At 49.9% G+C, this 20,951-nt stretch overlaps 1 protein-coding gene across 3 annotated transcripts in view; it reads left to right on the top strand.

Moving 5' to 3' along the window:
• IL34 (interleukin 34) overlaps positions 1-20,951 on the top strand; it is a 353,106-nt gene that overhangs the window by 49,235 nt on the left and 282,920 nt on the right. The window lies entirely within an intron of this gene.

The following is a 20,951-nucleotide window of genomic DNA, read 5'->3' as shown; positions in this document are numbered from 1 at the left end:
GCCCTGATGAAGGAGCTTTATACTCCGAAATGCATTGGCACTTGAAGTCTACTAGTATAAAGTAACATGTCAGCTGCGCCCTCACTAAGATTTGATTAGTGATCATTCTTTTGATTTTTTGATAAAAGAATATATATTACATAAACAAAGACTTGGAACTTATTATTTTTTCTATGAACAATTCTGAAATTAAGAAGAATCAAACTAATGTTATTTGGAACTGTTTGTTCAAATATAATTACCCAGTCTGGGTACAAACGGAGAGCGGTTGTGTGACTAGGTTTCTCATCTAGTCTATTGCCTCACTTGTTTTCTTGGATCAGGGTGACTCCAGACCCATCTCAGCCTGCTCCCGCAAGTGTTTAGATGTCTCTTTGCTATAATTTGAAATACAAATACGAACTGAAGACGACAAATATAATAACATTTATCCGGTGGTGCCCACTTATTTTTCTCTTTTTCTCTTTTTCTAGGACCAGAATATAGAAACATCTTTACAATGTATTTTCTCTTTTTTTTAAAAAAAAATCAGAACCAATGACCTATAACAACCAAGGATAACACTAGTTTTTGATTTACAAAGTTGATGGGCTACAACGATGAAAAGATGACTTTGAAAAGTTTTGAATTTGTCAATATAATACAGTTTGGATTCAGCTCCAACATGACATTTTGAATTTGTGAGAAATTGACTATAAATCTGGATCTAGCACAAGAGAATTGGGAGACCAATCCAATAAAGGCTGTTTTCAGTAAATAATACATTTTGATTTGTGACCAAAGAAAAGAAGGAAATGGCTCGAAATCCTTTTTTTGGGGCAGAAACCACCCCTGTCACCTATCCAAGTTAACATGTATTAATGGGAAACATTTCAGAACAGTGCCTGCCTAATCAGCCTCAAGCCTGGTGGTGTGCCAGTAGGTGACAGAGACCCAGAGGCAGCATCATTACATGTTAGTGGCTGCCTTCGTTGTGGACAAAGGCTCATGCAGTCAGGGTAGATGGCCTTCCCACCTGTGGGAGGGGAATTCTCCTAAATTCCTGCCACATCACATTTTCAAACAAAACAAAATGGGCTGAGCGGGGTTGGGCAGCGTTCAATTCGGGGGCTGCGCTTCTTTGGCTGGGACATTGTTGGAGGAGTGTTTTTCCTCAGGTTACAGGGGCTGCTTTGCATATGTGCCCAAATGCCCCATGTCGTTTTGGAGATGCTAATCCAGTCCTGTTTTTACTTCATATTCTGACACTTTTAGTTGTGCTTTTCCCATTATAAACCAATGAGTACAAAACTCATAATACAAGAAAAGAAAGAAAAAAGAACTGGATGGCCATCTCCTAATGACATGGGGCATCTGTGACCTAGACATAGAGCAGATGCAGAAAAGCCAGAGTGTACACTGAAGGCTGACATGTGTGCTCTGGTTGTCCTCCTTTCACCATATTGAAACCTAGTCTGTGCATGCCGCCCCTCCCTACCGCCGCTCTTAGCAGCGGATTCAACTCTTTGAAAAAGGATCCGGGAATCCCCACTGGCACCAGCAGAAATGTATATAACAGTCTGGGCAAGAACACCATGCTGGCAATGGCCACTCTTCCCCGGGCAGCAATGGGAGGTTTTCCCTCCAGAAACTCATTACGAGTCTGTCGGTCCGGAAACAAGGGTGCCGGTAGCAACGTACCGGCACCCTTTCCGGACCGGCAGACTACAACTCTGCCTGCCTGAGCAGATGCCCCGGTAGGCAGGGCTGCCATGGAAGCACCGGCACCGCTGACAACAGTGCTGGTGCTTCCATGCACCCATTCCCATGGAGTCCTCTGGGGCACAATATTTTCTGCCCCCTGATAGCCAGGGCCGCTGGGGCTTGTAATGTCCCGGTGGAACTGGGATCTCAGGTGACGGAAACAGTGTTACAGGGTTGGCGGCAACCCGCCGGTGGCACCTGTGGGTTACCGCCAACCTCGTAATGAGGCCCAGTGACTTTTTAATTCCTTCAATAGTTTTCCAAACATTTATCTTTAAAATAGTGGTACTGTTGTGCACTATTTCGATTCCAAGGTAAGTAAAGGAGTCCCTGTTAGGGAACACTAAGAACAACTATGACTACAGGTACAGGCAACCCAACCTTTGGTATAAGCTTGTACTACACAGTTTTGGTAGCATGTTGAGCAGCCAGGCTTATCTCAAGAGGGGAAATGTGAGTTGTAGTGGAGTTACACAAAGATTCACAGTTACCGGTATTCAAATAAACTCTTACACTCAAGGTTTCTTGCATAAACAATAACTACTTTATTTATCAGTCAGTTATAAAGCCTTCTTTAGAAGGGAGCAATAGAATAGTAACCACAAATATACTTCAATACTGTACACTCTGAGTTTTTGGATCAGACAAGGCCCTTTTGGGATGGCCCACAGACACAACCTACACTCACAGGTGACTTCAGTAACAAGGGTGCTGGGGACATTAATACCTTACTGTTGGCATTCAGAATACTCTCAATAGTTTGTAAAAAGCAAAGGTTATTAGAACACAAGAAATTGCAAATATTCTTAAGCAGGGCAAATACTTTCAGATACTAATAGAAGAGTCATTCAATTCAATAGACTAAGCCAAAGTCAATGGGCAAAGGTCTTTGTATTGGATGCAGCACTTCAGGTAAGTAAATGGAAAAGTCTTTGCACAAGTTCTTAGGAGTCTTTGATTAAAAAAAGAATGAAATGTAGGGCCACAAGCTGATTAGACTTGTGAGTTGCAGAAGTTCACAGTAAGGGGTAAGTTCTCTTAGGCTAGTTTCACAGTACCTTAGTAAAGAAGAAAAAGATGCAGCTGAAGACTTCTGTTCCTGTATAGCTCTGCAGATCTCACTGTTCCTGTGCCTCAGTCGTGGGGACAAAAGGGAGGACGTCGGGGGACTCCTGCACTGTATTGGCACTGTCAAATCTGGCAACTGGCAAACTTTACTTTCAGTGGCTGTTTCACATTTTAGCTCCTTGCGGTACAGCAAATAGCAAGAAGCACGGTTCCTGGCTGTCAAGGTGGACTTTCCTCACATCTGAAGTCCCGCACTCAACTGAGGGGTGTCAGGCTTGGTCAGTCCTGCTTCATGGGATTCTGGAGGATCTTCCAAAAGCTTTAGGCCAGTTTACAAGCAACGCACACACTCTGGTGTCCCTCTCCCTGGCTCTACGGTTTCTTGCAGCACTCTGAGTATATGCAACAAGCTCCGAGATGGGTGTCCAGGTGGCTTACTTGGGAGTTGATGGTCCTACCAACTCAAAGGGAGACGTCGTCCTTGCAGGGCTTCTCTGTTGATGCAAACTTGGCGATTCGGACCTGCAGCAGGGCTTCACCGGGCAAACCAACGGTCCAGGAGTTGCAGCAGTCGTCCTCTTCAAGCTCTTCTTCAGTTCCTTAGTTCAGTGGTCGACTCTGTCTTCCAAGACAAAAGACTTACATTTTATTCAGTTCCCTCCCATTCATTCCAGCTTAGCTGCCACTCACCCAGCAGGGTGGCTGTCCTTGCCGGACAGTCAGCCAGCCAATCATCACAGAGTGCATTTGGGTCCCCTAGGAGACTAAGCACAGGGAGTTTCGGGCACCTCCCTCACTTCCTGCCTACCCCAGACACTCTGGAGCCAGAGGCGGGTTTCACTCCTGAAGCCCGCCAAAGGCGAATGAACAAAGAGACGAAACCTGGGTTGCCGCGCAGACAAAAACCCGAGAAGGACCTTTCCACAAAGAAATGGCGAAAAAAGAAGGCCGGGGACCACTTTAACAAAGGAGGCTCAGCGCCATTTTGAAAAACATGGCTCCCGCGATTTAATGTTACCGGAGCAGCGAACAGTTCGCGGTCGGGGTAAATCATGGTAGTTCATTACAAAACCACTGCCACCAGCCATTCTGAGAGGAAAGGGTAACATATGAATGCTACATGAGTAACTAGACATAGGGGATACTAAGTAACCCCTCTAGTACTCTATTGTAAGGTAGGGTGTGCTCGGTCTAGAATTATATCGGACTTAGTGAAGTCAATTTCACTCCACTGCTCTGGGAAACAGTAGTTGATTCCAGAGAAGGTATTTAAACCTTGGGAAATCTGAAAGACTTCCCTGTGGCACTGTACTAAAGGTGCTGTGTGACACGATTGTAAAAGATGATGCCTATAGAGTTGATTAGACTCCATAACCGAAAAGAAACACAGTGTATAAAATCACAGTAAAATACATGAGAGAGTGGGAAAAAGGGTCTCACTCTCTCCAGGTTAAAAAAAAAAATCAAGTCCTCAAAATCCAGCAAAGTTGCTGGGGGTCTCTAAGGTAGAAGGAATTAGCACATTTTTGAGAATTCTCCCTATCAGTCCCACACCTACATTATCTGCCACGCCGGTACCTTCCCCCTATTAATTTGCCTCGTGTTCCCCAAAGGAAATATACAGGTCTTGCCCCAATTAATATTTAGGCCTGAGATAGTACCGAATTTTCCAATCGCCTTTGTAAAGAGTATGAATCCCAAAAGGGGATCCTGCATGCGCACCAATAGGCCATCAACATAAAAAGGGCCCTTTAATTTCTTGTCCATCTGTTATTCTACCCCATCTGCTGAAAACAGTCCTAAAATGATACGACGGTGACTCCATTACTCTGGTGAAGAGCAGTGGTCACAGTGGACAACACTGCCAGGTGACTCTCTCCAACTCCCACTCATCCAATGAGAGCACCTTGTCCACATTCTAGCTGTGGGACAGGTATAGCAACTTCATCCATCTTAATCCATCTGCTAATCCCCTGTGCCAATGGAGCCTGCGTATATACCCATCCAACAGAATCAAAGGCTTTCTGAGCATCGAGCAAGGCCACCACTAGTTCCCATTGCACGGTCAATGATATTCAAAAGTTGCTTGCCGTGCTTCTCCCTATAATGAATGCAGATTGATGCAGATAAACTAAACTTACTATCTCCTGGATCCTTTTGGCCACCACTTTCTCAGGCTTTTAAAGTCTATGTTCAACATCCATAATGCCCTCCATGATGCACTGTGGGGGGGATCCTACTAGTGTTTAAGCAGTGGTATAATAATAGCTTTTCCCCTCATTGTCCAGAGGAGTACTCTCCCTCATGCACCATGATCAGTTCTGGAGAAATGCTTTAAAAAAATTCAGCAGGAAAGTCGTTGTTACATGGTGTTGTCCCTTTGTTAACTCCTCTATAGTCAATTCAACCTCTTGGATGGTCAACGGTTCATCCAGTCTATCTCAGTCCTCCAGCCGCCTGAGGACATCCACAGATTCTTTACTAGGGGCAGTTGAGTATGCAGCTTCTGACAATAAGACCTAAACCTTGTGTTTATAGCCCATTGCCTATTCTGGAGTGTGCCAACCTGGACACGCACAGCTATGATCGCTGTCCTGTCCACTTGCTTTCTTAAGCAGCCACACTAGGGTTCTTCCCGACTTCTCTTTCACCATACATTTTAGCTCTGAACTCTGCATCATCATAAGATATGAGTCTCTTTTGCCTATCATGCAGGTACAATCGAACTTCAGCTAGTTTCTTGCCTCACACTGCGCTCCTAATATCATTGAACAAATACGAAGCTTCATACGAAGTCGATACACAGATCCCTCTGAACACCTAATTAAAGGCCTCCCAATTATTTCAGCATTCATCCCTTCAGTCCTATTATTCTCAAACAATTCCCTGGTCTGCCTCTGTGTCTATGGTATGGGGATATCCAATAATGCCTTGTTCCCCAAATGCCAAGTCGGGATGGGAGCTCTATCCTTAATAACCTCCTCGGCCTCCAACAGTCAGGCTTAAGCCCTGGCCGCAGAACGAAACAGCACTTCTAGATTTAAAAATCCAAATGGACCAAATCAAAGACAAAGGGAACCTAACCATCCTCCTCCTACTCGACCCATCGGTAGCGTTTGACATAGTCAATCACAATATTCTCTGCCAACACCTGGCATCAGCAGCTCAATTCTCCCCTAACGCTATACAGTGGATTGAATCTTTCCTCTCTAACCGCACAACAAGAGTCTTCTCCCCCTCCGCAGGAGAACGGGGTTGGTTCGGCTACAGCTGAGTGCCCCAGGGCTCTTGTGTGTCGCCAACCTTGTACAACAGGTTTACCAAGCCCCTCTTTGACCGCCTAGACAAACTGGGTGTGACATACAAAAATTACGCGGATGACACACAAATACTCTTACCTATCACTGGATCCTATGACACTGATTCCAACCTATTAAACAAAATCTACCTTACCATCCAAGCATGGATGGCGCAAAACAAACTGGCCCTCATTACGACCCTGGCGGAAATCGCGGTGCTAAATGCACCGCGGAGCACGGCGGAAAGCTGCCGATAGCGCCATGGAGGTTGGCGGATTTTCCGCCCCATGCCGACCTTGGCGGGGCGGTAAATCCCCAATCCCCATTTTACCCTTCCCCATTCCCATTTTTGCCCCATAGGGTATAATGGGAGTGGGGAAGGCGTTAATTGCGCCACCGCAAAATACGGTGGCGTAATTAACATCAAGGTCCCGTAGCGCCATGGATTTCTCCGCCCGGAAAAACCAGGCGGAAAACGTTCCATGGCGCTACGGGAACTCGTAGTAGGGCGGACGGGTCCGCCGCGAATAACGCTGGCGTAAACCCACTCCGCCAGGGTCGTAATGAGGGCCACTGTCTCAACGATGAGAAAACAGAATTACTCATCATCGGCAGCCAATCTAAACTGAATAACCTACTCACACGATACAAATCCTTCAACATTGATGGCAACATCATAACTGTAGCCAAGGAAGTAAAAACATTAACAGGGTAATTCATAGATTTCAGCGCAGAGGCAGCGCACGCGAGCAGCGCAGAGAGGGAGAGTGCGCCAGCTTGCGCCAGCCTTGTGCGCTAAACAGTATTCTGGCCCACTGCGTATTCATGGAATTTCAAAGCCATTTTGAGCGCTGGTGCTGAGAACATCCCGCAGCGGCAGTTACGCCTCCAAGAACGCCCCTTGCGCAAAGAAAAGGCATTGAAATCCCTAATGCAGTCAAAAGGCTGCGCTAACCCTGCACCAGTTCACAGGGCCAGTACAGTGTATTTCGGGGGTGCGCGGGAAGTATCACACGCGATAGGCCTTGTGCGAGCGGGGTATGTGTATTTTTGGGGGTGCGCAGGAAGTTTTACATGTGATAGGGCTTGTGCGAGCGGGGTAAGTGTATTTTGGGGTGCGCGGGAAGTTTTACATGGGATAGGCCTTGTGCGAGTGGGGCACGTGTATTTTGGGGGTTTGCAGGAAGTATCACACGCGATACACCTTGTGCAAGCGGGGTACGTGTATTTCGGGGGTGCGCGGGAAGTATCACACGCGATAGGGCTTGTGCGAGCGGGGTACGTGTATTTCGGGGGTGCACCGGAAGTTTCACACGTGATAGGCCATGTGCGAGCGGGGTACGTGTATTTCAGGGGTGCGCAGGAAGTTTTACAGGCGTTTTTGCTAGCGCGAGAGGGGTATGTGTATTCTGAGGGGTGCGCAGGGAGTTACACACGCAATTTGGCAGTGTGGTCCCTCCCTGGTGTGTCCCTACCCCCTCCCCATGTCCCGCAGGCAGCCCATCACCCCTGGGCATGCCCCGCAGGCAGGCCGCATGGCACCATGCACCTGGGAAACTTCACACATGTCCCCCACCTACCCACCATTGACGGGCACCTGCCAGTAGGCCCCGACTCATGTCCCCCTGCACCCCCACCCACCCAGCAGTGACAGGCACCTGCCAGCAGGCCCTGGCTTATGTCCCCCTGTACCCCCACCCACCCAGCAGTGACAGGCACCTGCCAGCAGGCCCCAACTCATGTCCCCCCACCCACTCACCCACCCAGCAGTGACAGGCACCTGCCAGCAGGCCCCGAATCATGTCCCCCTGCACCCCCACCCACCAAGCAGTGACAGGCACCTGCCAGAAGGCCCCGAATCATGTCCCCCTGCACCCCCACCCACCCATCAGTGACAGGCACCTGCCAGCAGGCCCCGACTCATGTCCGCCCACCCACTCACCCACCCAGCCGTGACAGGCACCTGCCAGCAGGCCTCTTCCGCCCGCCGCCGCTCCGCATCTATTTGCTGGCCCAACCGCTGCCACACGGAAGACACTCCCAATCCAGGGTCCTCCTGCCCTCCGGCCGATGCCTGCCCCTCTGATGTTGATGGCCCCGAGCCATCATCGCTCCCACCTTGAGCCTGCTGCTGCCGTACCTGTGCCCTGCCTCTTGATGCCTGCACATCCTCCTCCTGCTGGCCATCTGAAGGGGTCCAGTTGCTGTGACCACCCCTGCTGGAACAGAAGACTCCCGACTGTGGCAGGGATGTGGCCTCCACCAGCCTGGCCGCTGGGTCAGAGGCAGCTCCACAGGGTACCCAGGTGATACTTGGGCCGGAAGATGGCACGGAGGATGACTGCCGCATAGGGGGTTCAGTTGAGGAGTGGGTCGGTACAAGGTCCAGCACACGAGGAATCCAGCACTGGTGACCCATCCTAGTAGGTCGACGCGGTCAAAGAGGCATCCCAGATAACGTGCAGAGTCTTCATGAAAACCCTGCAGGTCATCTTGCATGTCCCGTTGACGCAACGCCATCCCAGACAGGACAGGCTCACGGTCCCGGATTGCCACATCCGCAGGGAGAGGAAGACCAGTTGTTGTGCGCTCATCCCCTCCCTGAAAACAGGTCTGGACGAAGGCATCCCTGCCGGTGTGGCATGATGCAGTCAAAGGATCGGGGACAGGATTACACACAGGCACCTCCACGGCGGCCTGTGCTGCCTCCTGTCCCTGCCCCTGGACTGCACCACTAGCACCAGTGGAATCCCCCCGTGCAGACCCGGGGTGTGTCCCTTCCACGGCCTCCTCCTCAACCAAACCTCCCACCATCCTGGATGACTCTGTGCCATCTTCCTCCATTGTACCCTGTGGGGTCTTAGCTGCCCCTTCTGCCGAGGAGTCCCCCTCCAACCTCTGCCTCTTGGAGCTACCCTCGGCAGCTGCGGCCACGGACACGGCACCAGACTCCTCACTCCCCGACGAGATGATAACATGGGAGAGGAGCCGGGTCTTGCGTCTCTGGCTGGCGGTGCGATCTCTGCTGCTTTGCTCCACAGCACGTCTCAGCCCTCTTCATCAGTTGACGCTGCAGACAGGGAGAGATAGAACACAGGCATCAAGGCACTGTATAATGGCCTGATGCACACATGACAGTTGCACGAGTGGCAGTGTCAAACTTCACACATGGCATCACCTTCCCCAACACACATACCATTTCAACTCACACACATGAGCAAATCAACAGGAATGTTGCACCAGGCAGCACTATCCATACACAAACAACAGCATGAGCAGCCGAAGGTTAGCCTGACATCACATGCAACACGGGGAGTGCAGAACACATGCACACACGCCACAAGACATACATGCATCTGTACATCTCCACCACCTGTCGCAGTGATATCATTGCCATCCATGTCACATCTGCCACTGGTGCTAGTGGTGCAGTCCAGGGGCAGGGACAGGAGGCAGCACAGGCCGCCGTGGAGGTGCCTGTGTGTAATCCTGTCCCCGATCCTTTGACTGCATCATGCCGCACCAGCAGGGATGCCTTCGTCCAGACCTGTTTTCAGGGAGGGGATGAGCGCACAACAACTGGTCTTCCTCTCCCTGCGGACGTGGCAATCCGGGACCGTGTTGAGCCTGTCCTGTCTGGGATGGCGTTGCATCAACGGGGCATGCAAGATGACCTGCAGGGTTTTCGTGAAGACTCTGCACGTTATCTGGGATGCCTCTTTGACCGCGTCGACCTACTAGGATGGGTCACCAGTGCTGGATTCCTCGTGTGCTGGATCTTGTACCGACCCACTCCTCAACTGAACCCCCTATGCGCCAGTTGTCCTCCGTGCCATCTTCCGGCCCAAGTATCACCTGGGTACCCTGTGGAGCTGCCTCTGACCCAGCGGCCAGGCTGGTGGAGGCCACATCCCTGCCACAGTCGGGAGTCAGAGGTCCAGCAGGGGTGGCACCCCAACAACTGGACCCCTTCAGATGGCTGATGTGCAGGCACCCAACAGCAGGGCACGCGGCCAGCAGGCAGCAGCAGATGGCAGGTGGGAGCGTGCTCGGGGCTCTGGGGGGCAGGAAAATGGCCTTCTGGGCAGGAGCATGGTCTTCTGTGTGTTGCATGGCCAGCTTAATACGGAGTGATTTGGCATGTCAGCATGTAATTCGAGGAAAGGCCCTTAGCGCGTAAGCGTGTCTGTGACGTGACGTGCAAGGGCATTTCCCTCAACACGGGTGCATGTTGATTGTACACGTGCAAAAACTGCACGTCCGGGTGTCACTGCGTGTAATTGGAGGAAAGGCCCTTAGCGCGTATGCGCGTAAGTGACGTTGCACGTGTGGGCTGGGTTAAAAGGTACGCGTAGGATGCCATTTTCTTATACGTGCTTTTCGTGGAGAGCGAGCGGGTGATTCTTGTATTTCTTGTCGGTTCACACGCGATTACTTCACAACGGTTCCTGTTCGTACTCCCTGTATACTCAGACAGCGTTCAATTCTTCTTCTGGCGGGGGTGTTGCCAACGCGCACACGTGCGTCTTTTTCACATTCATTTTCCAGGCAGACGGTGAGTCGCGCACATATTTTTCAACTGTGGTTGCCCCCATGTGTCGCATACCCATTCAGAGGTCATTGTAGCCTGCGTGTACCATGCGTACGCTTATCTTTGTGTTTCTGGGTGCCACAGCGTAGTGCAGGTTCTTTATTCCACGCAGGTGGTCTACCAGGGGTTGCATGCACGTTAAATTTTGTTTTCGGGGTGCCTGAGCATTGCGTGACCCGTCATCTTCCCCCAAGGTTCACAGACAGCCTTGCGCGAACACTAGGGTATGTATTCCATCTACAACCCTACCCCTTTCACCCCAATTGCCCAAGACAATTGTTTACTCCACCTCCCATTCGCACAACAACATCAGTGCCATGGTTGGGAGGCGACCAAGCAGTAAGGGAGGCAAAGGTGGCCGACCTCAAAGAGGTGGGTGTGGTAAGGGATGTGGCCAGGATGTGCAGGGTGGCCCAAGAGGCCAGTGTGAGGAGGACCAATCAGGGACACCTGTGCCTCCCTTCCGAATGGGTCGGGGAGATGTAGCTGACGCCATCCCAGCTCAGGCCTTGTTAACCCGGCCCATATTGTCAACCGAACTGGCACAGGATGACTCCAGGCTGACTTCCGTGTCACCAAGTCAAAGCCACGTGTGGCGGTGAAAGTTGCTGTCACCAGGCCACATGGATCTGGTGCAGCAATGTCATCTGCTGCCCCAAGTAGCCAGGGTGAGGAGGCTGCAGGGGCAGCTGCAGCTCAATCTACCCCAGCTCCGAGTCTCCCAGCCAGGACAGTGTTCATCCAAGTCCATCACACCGAGGTTGATCCTGCCAACATCACCCAGCAGCCAATGCCTGCAGTGAGACCTTTGTCATCATGCCTTTGGCTACTTCCAGTGCCCAGTCCACCTGCGTTTCAGCCCCTATCAATCAGAGCGGTGTAAGCCACTCATGGTCTGCGCCACCTTTAGAGGAAGAAGGGTGCTCTTGCGGTACAGGCTCGGACCCCAGACACGGCTACCCATTCCGGCACATCAAGGAAGCCTAGTTTCAAGGATGCAGAACTAGACGCACTTGTGGGCTACGTGTCGGCCCATGGCTGCGAAATGGTGGTGACTGCAGGTTGCAAGACTACGACTATACAACGTAGGGCCCACTGGCAGACCATCGCGGACCACATTAATTCCCTTGGATTTGTGAGGCGCACAGCTGATGATTGCTCTAAGCGGTGGAATGACCTGAAACGCAGAGCAAAGAACAAGCTGGCTTCCAATCATGCCTCTACTCTGGTGAGTGGCGGTGGGTCTCCACCAGAGGAGGAACAACTCACTGAACATGAGTCTATCGCTGGAGCCTTCATCACAGAGGAGCAGATCCAAGGCGTTGGGAGACCTACCAGATCTTGAATCAATGTCCGGTGAGTGCCCATGCATGTGTGTTCAATCCATGTGTATGTTGCTTGGGTGATGTGCTCTGATTGAGTGCCAGGTGAGGCTGTGTAGTCATGACTGCTATGGGTCACCCATGTGATCCCTCCAAACCATTCCCCGGCCTTGGGTTTCGGTTTCACAGTATCCCTTCTGACCGCAGTTGACAATTTGCATCTGATTACTGCACTTGCCCTTCAACTGTCATCTTGCCACAACATTGTTCATACTGTTTTCCTGTTCATTCTGCCTGATTGATGAAATCATTAGCATTTTTACCACACATTTTTGTGCCGTACTGCCCCAAATGTGACATACTTCAGTCATAGATTACACCCCACAATGGCCCACATTTCTTACCTTATTATGGGAATGATTTGACCAATCAGGCTGATTGAGTAATGTGCACCTACACATGGCCTGCACCCAATCATTTTGGGGCCCTGTTTGAATGTTGAACATGACAATTGTCTTCTGTCATGTCGAAGTGACCAACCATTGATGTATCCATGTGCCTGCCATCACTGCATCAGTCAACACTGGCTTTGTTGCAGCGTGTGGCACATGCGTGTTTTGTCACACTATTTTGCATTTTTTATTTCATGATGTTCATCTCACATGGATGGGTGACAGTACTGATTTGCTACCATCTGGGTGTCCTTGTCAAATCTGCCATGGCTATGCTACGTGCCATCCTTGTGCTGGCATGTGTCATGTATGTGGATTGTCCATGCCACTCACAGGCTAATGTGTGATGCCAGTGCTATCCAGCATGCAACACATGTGTTGGTTTTCCATCTCGGAGTCCTCACTGTCTGCTTTTTGCCTCCCCATCCAACTCACTGACAGTGCATGCGTGCCAGAGTTATTGTCATGTGTGACATGTGTCATTTATGTACTGAATGTCTGCCTCATCATGCCTATGTGTGTGTGCTATGGTGCTCATGCCTGTTTTCATTACTTTTCTTCCATGTTTTTGCAGGTGATGAGGCACTTGATGCTGTTGAGGAGGAGGAGAGGGTGCAGAGCCAGGAGTACTCACAGCCACAACCGGGCACCAGTGGAGGACGTGGGGTGGTGGTGGGTGAAAACCCATTACTCATGCAGACCATACCGTCCATGGGTGTCTCTGGGTACACCTCTGGAGACCTCTATGAATCAGGTGCTGAATCGGACATTGAGACATATGTCCCGTTGCAGGTGAGTGTTTCTGGCAGGGATGCTGTTCTGTACAACCCACCTGCACTGGGGGTAGACCCCTCTATGGGGCATTCAGTGTTGGAAAGTCTGCCTGTGGCGGTTACAGAAGCAGGGTCACACTCCACAATATTTCCTCCTGTTCCTGGGCCAGCAGATCAAAGGAGGAATGCAGGCTTGCAGCCTCAGGCAGTGCCAGCACAGCAAGGTGCACATCACCTTGCCCCAAACAGGTGTGGTGCCCGCCAACGTGGTGGCGGTGTGCCATCAGGCAATACTGTGTGGGAGAACTCCATCTACACTTTAGCAGCACAACAGGGAGCATCGTGTGAAATGATGGCTCAGGCCATGGATAGGGTGGCCACTTCCATTCTCCCCCCTGAAGGGCAGGTGGAGCTCCCGCAGCAGGCAACAGAGTCCATTTGCCAGTAACACAGGGAGGACATGTTGGCGTCCGACAGGGACCGACGGGCTGGACTGGAGACTCTGCACACAGCCATGTCTGCGGAGTCACAGGCCCACAGGGAAGCCCTGAGGTTAGAACACAGTTCCCTCAGAGATACTCTGTGTGAACTTGAGGTGTCCCGGAGTACAAGGTCAGAACAGCAGCTGGAGCAGCTGACACGCACACTCTCAGCTGAGCTCCAGGCAACACGTCAGGAGATCCAGGCATCACGCGAGGCCATGCAGGCAGAAATGCCTGATACCCGTGTGGTGCTGCATGGGTATCACCGTACCATCATCCTGCAGAACCAAACCTTTCACACCCGCATGCTTGCTGCCATGGAGGAGCATGCCAGGGCTTTGCGTGGTCTGCCTCCCATATCACGTCCACCTTCTGATGTAGCACCAGAGGGTGAGACAGCAATGGCAGTTCTCCCACTATAGCGTAGCCGTGCAGGCCATGAGCCCATGGAGTTTTTTTTTCCTCAACATCCACGGATGTGGGTGTTGGGGTGCACCCTGTACCTCGTCCCTCCTGTGTGGCCTCCCCCCCCCCCCCGGTCCACACATGGCCATTTTTTATTTTTCTTTTCTTTTCTTTTTATTTTACAATGTGTTGCTTTGTGTGGCTCCCGTAGGCATCCACTGTGTATTCCAGCTGGGCACATGCAGGCTTGTCCTGTCTTTGGGTTAGAAACCTGGGTTCCTGACACACATACCCCTCCTGCTTCCCCTTTCCATGGGCTCGCAAACGGTGCGACCAAGTGACAGTAACTTACACAGTGACATTGGGCTCCCATAAATTGTGTGGTCAGTCTGTAGTCAAAACTGTGTATACATCCCTATTGGGGATTGTTGTTCAATTCTCCACTGCATGGTGGATGTATATATGGTTCTACATCCATTACCTTCTTCATGTCTTAACAAGCCCGTCTCATTTGCAGATGCAGTTCATGTTGTATGCAGTACACTGACACATTTACCTACCAGCAACACTCTGCAGTTGGAAGTGGTCGATGTGCTGCCTTAGTCAGGTTGTGACACTTGCACTACTTTAATTTTTTACGGTCATATATTGCCACTGTTTGATCCTGTACTGATGTTTTGTCTTGCTGGTAAGTATTTGTTCAAGTGTGTTGTTTTTTATTCATTACTGAGAGCAAATCATCTGTGGCCTGTTTCCATTTGGGACGGTGCACTTTGTGACACGTGTGTCATGTGTTGTGCATTCATTTGGTTGCTTTCACATTGCATGCCATGCCACTGCGTGTTGGGTAGCTGAGATGGGGAGGGGTTGGGTGACATGCCACTATTTTGATGTGGTATTTTGCAAGGGGGTAGTCCTTCATGCTGCATGAATGTGTGGCTTTTTCTGACACAGCATTGGGTGTCTTTAAGTAGCTAGAGATGCACTTCCAGGTGAACAATATCAGGCTGGTATGGTTGTGGCAGTTGACTGTCCCTTTTGTCATCATCATTGATTGTCAGCTGGTATGTGCCAGGCCTGTGTGCATTCCGCAGGGGTGGGATTTTAGGTGAAGTAATTAGCCACAAGCTGGGTACGGGCAGCCTCACCACGTGCCCTTTCACCTCCCATGCGCAGCAGCTGTGCATGTGGTTGGGGATGTGGGGGCACCACCATGTCCACCGACACGCTCCGCCGGGTTGCAACGTTGTGCAGGACACATGCTGTCACTATGATCCTGCACACTACTAGGGGCGCATATAGCAGCTGCCCACCAGAGCGGTCAAGGGAGCGAAAGCGTGACTTGAGCACTCCGAATGTGCGCTCCACTATGCCCCGGGTTGCAATATGGGCTGTGTTGTATCTTACCTCGGGTGGTGTGGTGGGGTTCCGAATTGGCGTCATCATGTAGGTGCTCAGAGGGCAGGCACTGTCCCCTGGGGGGGGGTGATAATGGTTGTCATTAGTGGGGTTTTCACATTTCTCAGTCTCTGACATGCATGCATGTGCAGAGGCATTTATACTCACCAAGTAGCCATGTGTCGCCATGCCGCCCAGCTTCCAGGTCCTGGTTTAGGGGTGACATTCTGAATATGAAACTATCATGGCTGGACCCTGGATAGTTGGGATATACTGAGGTGATGATTCCCTTGGCATCACATACAACCTGCACGTTGATGGAATGCCAGTGCTTGCGGTGTCGATAGATGTGCTCAGTGGCCCTGGGAGGACGTAGAGCCACATGGGTGCAATCAACGGCACCTAGCACTTGAGGGAGGTGTGCCACCCAGTAAAAATCTTGGACGACAGCCTGCCTTTCTGCAGGTGTTCTGGGCATGTATATGTGCCTGTGGACTGAGGGGCGTGCAGTCATGATGGCCAACACCTGGTGTAGGCAGCGTGACTGCGTGGCCTGTGAGACACCCCCGACTATGGCACATGTCTGCTGAAATTACCCAGTAGCCAAGAAGTGCAGTACATTGAGCACCTTTTAAAAGGGGCTCAGTGCTTGGGAGCACAGGGTTGGTGATGTGAGGTCATCCTCCCACTCCCTGACCAGTTCTAGGATTATGTGTGGTGGAAACCTGTACCTCCCATACACCTGGTCATCAGGCATCCCAAAAGGCTGGTCCTGTGCAAAGAAATGCAGGGCCTGGCTATCCTCCTCCTCCTGCGGTGTCCCAGGACCACTGCTGCGAAGAACGTTATATTCATCGTAGTGTATGAGCTTGTTTGTTGTTTGTGCGCACTTTTATGCTGCGCGGGGCCACTTACGCCTGCTTCCTGCTGATGTACGTGTTTCCGGATTAACACGTCTTCTTTGGCGCACGGCTTTCGCCTGTTCGATTCCATGAATACGTGTTGTTAGCGTGCGTGTGGGAGTTGAGCGCATTTAACTCCTGTACTTCCCCCCTAACGCCCACATTTTCACGCGTTGTTCCCCATTCCGCGTATTACGCCCCATGTTCCGCCCACTTTTCTTGTGAGCGCTACACGATGTGTGCTTTCCTTTTAGTGACGTGTGCGTCTGCGTGCGCCACCCACGGATTTGGCGCACATCCCAGGTTTTACAAGCGCAGCGCATTCCATGAATCGATGAACGGCTGCGTGCGTGGCTTTAGCACGCGTGCGCTGCGCTTTTCACGCTTGCACTCCCATTATCGGCGCACATTTATTCCATGAATTACCCTGTTAGTGTCTACATTGATTCTTCACTCACCCTAAGAAGGCAAGTTAACGTCATCGTCTCTACAGCAGCTTATACCTCTAAACTGATCAGAGCCAGCAGGCCCTTCCTATCCACTGACAACTGCATCACGTTGGCCAGAGCTCTTGTCCTATCGAGGGTTGACTACTGCAACTCCCTTTTTGCAGGGTCCACTGCCCGTAATATCAGCAAACTCAAAGTTGTGCAAAAGAATGCCATTAGAGCAGCACTCAACATACCCAAACATGAACACATCTCCTCAACCAAACGGAGCATCCATTGGCTAGATTCTGATGACAGAAAGAAGGTGGCTCCAGCCTCCCGGTGTTTGCTGCCAAACTATGGAACTCTATGCCCCTAGCTCTGAGAACAGACCCTTCACTATTGTCGTTCCGGAAAAACCTTAAAACCTGGCTCTTTAGCCAAGATTTCAACTGATGTAAGATTGGTGACCTCACCGGCAGTCCATATTGGGCCTCTATGTCTCCCTATCTGCTCACTCTGAATTCCACTACCTATCCACACTATCATACTATTGCCTGTAACTATTGTAAACGTACCACCCTTCAGGTAACTGGTAACAAAGCTAGCACTACCCGTAAGAAAGCACTGTAACCCTCACTCTGACACTGCTGCATCTCAATGCATGACATTATTGTAATATGTAATCTATAATGTTGCAACCTCTCAATCTGATACCTTGGTGACCAAGTATGCAATTTCTGTAATCTGCTATCTCAAGTAACCAATGTAACCGAATTCTTAAGAAAAAGCGCCTAGATGCCTTTGGGTTTTGTGCGCTATACAAATGTTAAATAAATAAATAAGACATAAAGGGGTCCAGAAAGGCGAGTGATCGAGATTCTGTGAAATATTCAGATGCTTTAGAGAACTGACACGCTCCCATACAACTAATCACATATCATTTTTAGCGTGTAGAACATGGGTCTATGTGTAGTGGGAATATTCCTGCACTTGGCCATGTTGGTGTTGCCATATATTGCTTAATTGTATTTCATCCATTACATGCCCCACTTCTCTTGTGGTATTTCGGCCTAAATGACCTCTCTATATAACATTTGTGCAAACAGTTAAAAACACTGCCCCAAAAACGATCTCAACTTTATGTTGCATACATTTACCTAACACACTGGGAAAACATTACCAGCATCAACATTGGGGGGATGTAACTTCATAATACAGTACGATTTACCAGTAACAACCCCTTTTATCGCTACTATTCTCCCTGGGTCATATATCGCTTGCCCTCTACTTCCAGCACCAGCTTCTGCTTCCAGCACTGGCCTTCAGCTTCCAGCACCAACGTTCTCCCTCCAGCACCAACCTTCTCCTTCCAGCACCAACCTTATCCCTCCAGTACCAACGTTCTCCCTCCAGCACCAACGTTCTCCCTCCAGTACCAACGTTCTCCTTCCAGCACCAACCTTCTCCTTCCAGCATCAACGGTCTCCTTCCAGCACCAACCTTCTCCTTCCAGCACCAACGTTCTCCTTCCAGCACCAACCTTCTCCTTCAAGCACCAACCTTTTCCCTCCAGCAGAAGCCTTCTCCCTCCAATACCAACGTTCTCATTCCAACAACAACGTTCTCTTTCCAGCACCAATGTTCTCCTTCCGGCACCAGCCTTCTCCATCCAGCACCAACCTTTATCTTCCAGCACCAGGTATCTCCTTTCAGCACCAACCTTCTTCTTCCAGCATCAACCTCCTCCTTCCAGCATCAGCCTTCACCTTCCAACACCAACTTTCACTTTCCAGCATCTTTGAATGGATCCTAAAATGCCTCTCCTCCGTCCCTGATGCAGTGCGCCTTTGCGTCAATGAGGGTTCAGGGGAAACCTGGAAGCCCAAAAGCAGACACTGTTATGGTGAATCTCTGTTCTTCTGAGTTGAGAGAAACGTATGAGGGTCTTATTGCCCTGGCCTCTGGTTGATTAAGGTTATGTTTCTCTGTTGGGAAGATGTCAGAGAAACCATGGCTCCCTTTAAAACCAAGTTGTTTCTCACCTGGTGTGCGTACCCCCCCCACCCCCAAACCCCCCGTCCCCGTCCCCCCCCACCCCCCCGGCCAGCGCAGGAAGTTTTACAGGGCAGCACGACGTGATCCGCACTGCATGAATACGTCACTAACTACATTACGCACTGGTTTCCTTGATTGAAAAGACTGTAGGTTACACGATGGCACTTGGCACTTGCGGGTTTACTAGCGGATAATAATGAACCTTGAAGGGCGGGATTACTCTGGTCAGCTCAACACAGGTGATTATATCATAACTAAGAGGATAGAGATATTTTGTAACTACTGTACATTATACACGTGGTCCTTCCCCCTTGCTTTCTTTCAGGCAGTAACATATCACTCAGCGTATTTATTACACGCGTCACTACGGCCTTATCAAAGCACAAGTTCCAGTCCCAGTTCAGCAGCAGTCCCCAAAATCTTATTTGGATAGTAGGACTCAACAACGGATCTATGTGAATACAGCGAACATAAAATGTCAAGGCCAAAAATACCTTTTTGTTATCCCTTTTTACAACATATGTATGGGGGTAGACCCCCCCACAGCTCCCCCAATACCCCATACTTGTTTTAAATGTACTTAACCCACCCCCACATATATATTTGGTATCATTGGGATCTCGAATTTCGGTATTTTCGGCCTCAACATTTTAACATTCTCTATTTTGGTATGTTCCCTTAACAAAAATGTTCGGCTATTATTGCCAGGGCTGCTAATAATTGAAACAATTCTAGTAGGAGGTTAGCAGTGTAACACTGCAACATTCACTGTTTGTGTTTCCTATTGAGGTGCAAGAGTACGCAGACGAGGGAGCGCAGCTTGCAGCACATGCAAAGTTGCAGAATAAAGGACCTCTTGGGACGGTCTGAACAGTGGAGCTACGACCATTGGACAGATCAGGCTTTAGCCACCCCCTCGTAATTTTGGGTTAAATGGACTTGACCTGGCTGACCTACAGAACCATGGCAGAATAGGACAGAGATTTTGTGACCACCAGCTTAAATGTATTCATGGCTGGACTGTAAAGGTTGCATTGCACTACACACGAACTTACTTGCCAATGTTAGCTATTGCCAGACCCAGAGAGAACTGTGAAGATTGGCCCGCATCGAATCTAGATAGAAATGTGAATGTTAGCATGCGCCACACTTAAATGAAACTGTGAATGTTACCAAGTGCCACACGTAGATGGAATCGTGATCACTAGCCTGCCTCACACCTAGATAGGATATTGAAGATTAGCAAGTGCCACACTCAGATGGAATAGTGAATGATAGCAAGCATCACACCTAGACATAATTGCAAGGACAGCAATGCCAATTAACCAATCCACTAACAATTTCACCCCTCTGCATACACCTCTCAAACGCTAACCAAAAACAACCACAAGCCTACAACACAACAATCCACACAAACTTCACTACACTGCAACAACAAAACAATCCACACAGACTCGCACAACAGCACACAACAACTACCAACCGTAAAACACCCCAAGCACAGTCAACGGACCCACCGGGCTGAGGCTGCCAACAGCACATCACTGCTCTCTTGCACTTTTCCAGCTTATTCCCACTAACACCCCCCCTTCTTTTTTCAGAGCCGTCAGGGGTGATAGTGCGTGGTGCAAATGTCCGTTAACATAACCTTACCCCAGAACTGTGAATGATAGCATGTCCCACACTTAGTCAGAACTGTAAATGGTAGCATGTCTCATAAAGTACAATTTAGAAGGTATTCCCAACATCACTGAATGTCCCTTAATAGCGTCTCTGTGTTAAAGTTCAACCTAGAAAGTGTGCCAAATATCATCAGTGTGCTAAAGTTGAATCTAGAAAGTGTGCCTAATAGCGTCACTGTGCCAAAGGTAGAACTTCGAAAGTGTGCCTAATAGCGTCACTGTGCCAAAGCTTGAACTTAGAAAGTGTGCCTAATAGTGTTACTGTGCCAAAGTTTGAACTTAGAAAGTATTCCTAATAGTGTAACTGTGGTATAGTTGAATCTAGAAAGTGTGCCTAATAGCGTAACT

Source organism: Ambystoma mexicanum, chromosome 1p (assembly GCF_040938575.1).
Source record: "Ambystoma mexicanum isolate Mex_15411 chromosome 1p, UKY_AmexF1_1, whole genome shotgun sequence".
NCBI lineage: Eukaryota > Metazoa > Chordata > Amphibia > Caudata > Ambystomatidae > Ambystoma > Ambystoma mexicanum.
Note: the sequence above shows the minus strand (reverse complement) of the source record. Positions and strands in the feature narration are given on the sequence as shown.